Raw genomic sequence first — 5,203 nt, 5'->3', positions numbered from 1 at the left:
GTCGTAGTCGTAGCGATTCCGATCTAGTGCCGAACAACGGCACCTCCGCGTTCAACACACGTGCAGCCCGGTGACGTCTCCCGCACCTTGATCCAGCAAGGAGGAGGGAGAGGTTGGGGAAGAACTCCAGCAACACGACGGCGTGGTGTCGATGGAGAGACGAGGTCTCCCAGCAGGGCTTCGCCAAGCACCGGCGGAGAGGAGGAGGAAGAAGAGCAGGGCTGCGCCAAGAGAGAGGGAAAAACCGTGTATCTCAATGGCCAAAAGTGCCCGAAATATATAGGGGGAGGGGAGAGGGTGTGCCACCCCTAGGGTTACCACCCTAGGGGGTGCGGCAGCCCCCCCAGATGGGAGGTGCGGCGGCCAGAAGGGGGAGGAGGGGGTGGCGCACCATCTGGTGGGCCTTAGGCCCACCTGGCCTAGGGTTTGCCCCCCCTTTTCTCTCCCTTGCGCTATGGGCTGAGTGGGGAGGCGCACCAGCCTACCTAGGGGCTGGTTCCCACGCCCACTTGGCCCACCTTATCTCCCGGGGTCGTTGCCCCCCTTCGGTGGTCCCCCGGGGACACCTCCGATGGTCCCGGTGGTCCCGGTACGTTACCGGTGATGCCCGAAACACTTCCGGTATCCAAAACCATCCGTCCTATATATCAATCTTTACCTCCGGACCATTCCGGAGCTCCTCGTGACATCCGGGATCTCATCCGGGACTCCTAACAACTTTCGGTAACCTCGTATAACAATTCCCTATAACCCTAGCGTGATCGAACCTTAAGTGTGTAGACCCTACGGGTTCGGGAGACAGGTAGACATGACCGAGACACCTCTCTGGCCAATAACCATCAGCGGGGTCTGGATACCCATGGTGGCTCCCACTTGCTCCACGATGATCTCATCGGATGAACCACGATGTCAAGGATTCAATCAATCCCGTATACGATTCCCTTTGTCTGTCGGTATAGAACTTGCCCGAGATTCGATCGTCGGTATACCTATACCTTGTTCAATCTCGTTACCGGTAAGTCTCTTTACTCGTTCCGTAGCACGTCATCGTGTGACTAACTCCTTAGTCACATTGAGCTCATGATGATGTTCTACCGAGTGGGCCCAGAGATACCTCTCCGTCACACGGAGTGACAAATCCCGATCTCGATTCGTGCCAACCGAACAGACACTTTCGGAGGTACCTGTAGTGCACCTTTATAGTCACCCAGTTACGTTGTGACGTTTGATACACCCAAAGAACTCCTACGGTATCCGGGAGTTGCACAATCTCACGGTCGAAGGAAAAGATACTTGACATTAGAAAAGCATTAGCATACGAACAATACGATTTAGTGCTAGGCTTAGGATTGGGTCTTGTCCATCACATCATTCTCCCAATGATGTGATCCCGTTATCAATGACATCTAATGCCCATGATCAGGAAACCATGATCATATATTGATTAACGAGCTAGCCAACTAGAGGCTTGCTAGGGACACATTGTGATCTATTTATTCACACGTGTATTACTATTTCCTGTTAATACAATTATAGCATGAACAATAGACGATTATCATGAACAAGGAAATATGATAATAACCATTTTATTATTGCCTCTAGGGCATATTTCCAACAGTCTCCCACTTGCAGTAGAGTCAATAATCTAGTTACATTGTGATGTATCGAACACCCATAGCATTATGGTGTTGATCATGTTTTGCTCGTGGAAGAGGTTTAGTCAACGGGTCTGCAATATTCAGATCCGTGTGTACTTTACAAATATCTATCACTCCACTCTGGACATGGTCCTGGATGGAGTTGTAGCGGCGCTTGATGTGCTTCGTCTTCCGGTGAAACCTGGGCTCCTTGGCTATGGCAATGGCTCCAGTGTTATCACAGAAGAGTGTCATAGGACCCGACGCGCTTGGAACAACTCCAAGGTCGGTGATGAGCACCTTCATCCAAATTCCTTCATGAGCCGCTTCTGAAGCAGCTATGTACTCCGCTTCACATGTAGATGTTGCCACGACTTCTTGCTTGCTGCTGCACCAGCTCACTGCCCCACCATTCAACACATATACGTATCTGGTCTGTGACTTAGAGTCATACGTATCTGTGTCGAAGCTAGCGTCGACGTAACCCTTTACGACGATCTCTTCGTCACCTCCATAAACGAGAAACATTTCCTTAGTCCTTTTCAGGTACTTAAGGATATTCTTGACCGCTGTCCAGTGTTCCCTACTGGGATTACTTTGGTACCTCCCTACCAAACTTATGGCAAGGTTTATATTAGGTCTGGTACACAGCATGGCATACATTAGAGAGCCCACGGCTGAAGCGTAGGGGACAGAACTCATCTTCTCTCTATCTGCTGTCGTGGTCGGTGACTGAGTCTTACTCAATCTCATACCTTGCAAAACTGGCAAGAACCCTTTCTTTGAGTTTTCCATATTGAACTTCTTCAATATCTTGTCAAGGTATGTACTTTGCGAAAGACCTATGAGGCGTCTCGATCTATCTCTATAGATCTTGATGCCTAATATGTATGCAGCTTCTCCAAGGTCCTTCATTGAAAAACTCTTGTTCAAATAGGCCTTTATGCTCTCCAACATCTCTATATTATTCCCCATCAATAATATGTCATCCACATATAGTATGAGGAAAGCTACAGAGCTCCCACTCACTTTCTTGTACAGACAGGCTTCTCCGTAAACCTGTATGAACCCAAACGCTTTGATCACCTCATTAAAGCGAATGTTCCAACTCCGAGATGCTTGCACAAGCCCACAGATGGAGCGCTGGAGCTTGCACGCTTTGTTAGCACCCTTAGGGTCGACAAAACCTTCTGGTTGCATCATATACAACTCTTCCTTAAGGTTCCCGTTAAGGAACACTGTTTTGACGTCCATTTGCCAAATTACATAATCATAAAAGGCGGCAATTGCTAACATGATTCGAACTGATTTCAGCTTTGCTACGGGAGAGAAAGTCTCTTCGTAGTCAACTCCTTGAATTTGTCGAAAACCCTTTGCGACAAGTTGAGCTTTGTAAACGGTTACATTACCGTTTGCATCAGTCTTCTTCTTGAAGATCCATTTATTTTCTATGGCTCGCCGGTCATCGGGCAAGTCCACCAAAGTCCATACTTTGTTCTCATACATGGATCCTATCTCAGATTTCATGGCCTCAAGCCATTTGTTGGAATTCGGGCCCGCCATCGCTTCTTCATAGTTCGAAGGTTCACCGTTGTCTAACAACATGATTTCCATCACAGGGTTGCCGTACCACTCTGGTGCGGAGTGTGCCCTTGTGGACCTTCGCGGTTCAGTAGTAACTTGATCCGAAGCTTCATGATCATCATCATTAACTTCCTCTTCAGTCGGTGTAGGCGCCACAGGAACAACTTCCCGCGCTGCGCTACTTTCCTGTTCGAGAGGGGGTGTAATTACCTCATCAAGTTCTACCTTCCTCCCACTTACTTCTTTCGAGAGAAACTCTTTCTCTAGAAAGGATCCGTTCTTGGCAACAAAGGTTTTACCTTCGGATCTAAGATAGAAGGTATACCCACTAGTTTCCTTAGGGTATCCTATGAATACGCATTTCTCCGCTTTGGGTTTGAGCTTTTCTGGTTGAAGTTTCTTCACATAAGCATCGCAGCCCCAAACTTTAAGAAACGACAACTTAGGTTTCTTGCCAAACCATAGTTCATACGGTGTCGTCTCAACGGATTTAGACGGTGCCCTATTTAAAGTGAATGCTGCAGTTTCTAATGTGTATCCCCAAAATGATAGCGGTAAGTCGGTGAGAGACATCATAGATCGTACCATATCTAATAAAGTGCGATTACGACGTTCACACACTCCGTTGCGCTGCGGTGTGCCAGGCGGCGTCAGTTGTGAAACGATTCCACACTTCCTTAGGTGTGTGCCAAACTCGTGACTCAAATATTCTCCTCCACGATTAGATCGCAGACATTTAATTTTTCTGTCACGTTGATTCTCAACCTCACTCTGAAATTCCTTGAACTTTTCAAATGTCTCAGATTTGTGCTTCATCAAGTAGATATACCCATACCTACTCAAATCATCGGTGAGAGTGAGAACATAACGATAACCACCGCGAGCTTCAACGTTCATTGGACCACACACATCAGTATGTATTATTTCCAATAAGTCGGTTGCTCTCTCCATTATTCCTGAGAATGGATTCTTAGTCATCTTGCCCATGAGGCACGGTTCGCATGTGTCAAATGATTCAAAGTCAAGAGACTCTAATAGTCCATCAGTATGGAGCTTCTTCATGCGCTTAATGCCGATATGACCAAGGCGGCAGTGCCACATGTATGTGGGACTATCATTATCAACTTTGCATCTTTTGGTACTCACACTATGAATATGTGTAACATCACGATCGAGATTCATCAAGAATAAACCATTCACCAGCGGAGCATGACCATAAAACATATCACTCATATAAATAGAACAACCATTATTCTATGACTTAAATGAGTAGCCGTCTCGCATTAAGCAAGACCCTGATACAATGTTCATGCTTAAAGCTGGTACTAAATAACAATTATTAAGGTTTAAAACTAATCCCGACGGTAGATGTAGAGGCAGCGTGCCGACGGCGATCACATCGACCTTTGAACCATTCCCGACGCGCATCGTCACCTCGTCCTTGGCCAGTCTCCGCTTATTCCGCAGTTCCTGCTTTGAGTTGCAAATGTGAGCAATAGCACCGGTATCAAATACCCAGGAGCTACTACGAGCACTGGTAAGGTACACATCAATAACATGTATATCACATATACCTTTAACGTTGCCGGCCTTCTTGTCCGCTAAGTATTTGGGGCAGTTCCGCTTCCAGTGACCCTTTCCCTTGCAATAGAAGCACTCAGTCTCAGGCTTGGGTCCGTTCTTTTTCCTCTTCCCGGCATCTGGCTTACCGGGTGCGGCAACAGCTTTGCCATCTTTCTTGAAGTTCTTCTTACCCCTGCCTTTCTTGAAACTAGTGGTCTTGTTGACCATCAACACTTGATGCTCTTTCTTGATTTCTACTTCTGCAGACTTGAGCATCGAGTACAACTCGGGAATGGTCTTCTCCATCCCTTGCATGTTGTAGTTAAGCACAAAGCCTTTGAAGCTTGGTGCGAGAGACTGGAGGATTCTGTCAATTATAGCATCATCAGGAAGTTCGACTCCAAGTGAAGTCAGACGAC

Source organism: Hordeum vulgare, chromosome 1H, assembly GCF_904849725.1.
Source record: "Hordeum vulgare subsp. vulgare chromosome 1H, MorexV3_pseudomolecules_assembly, whole genome shotgun sequence".
Classification (NCBI taxonomy): Eukaryota; Viridiplantae; Streptophyta; class Magnoliopsida; order Poales; family Poaceae; genus Hordeum; species Hordeum vulgare.
This window is presented reverse-complemented; position numbering follows the sequence as displayed.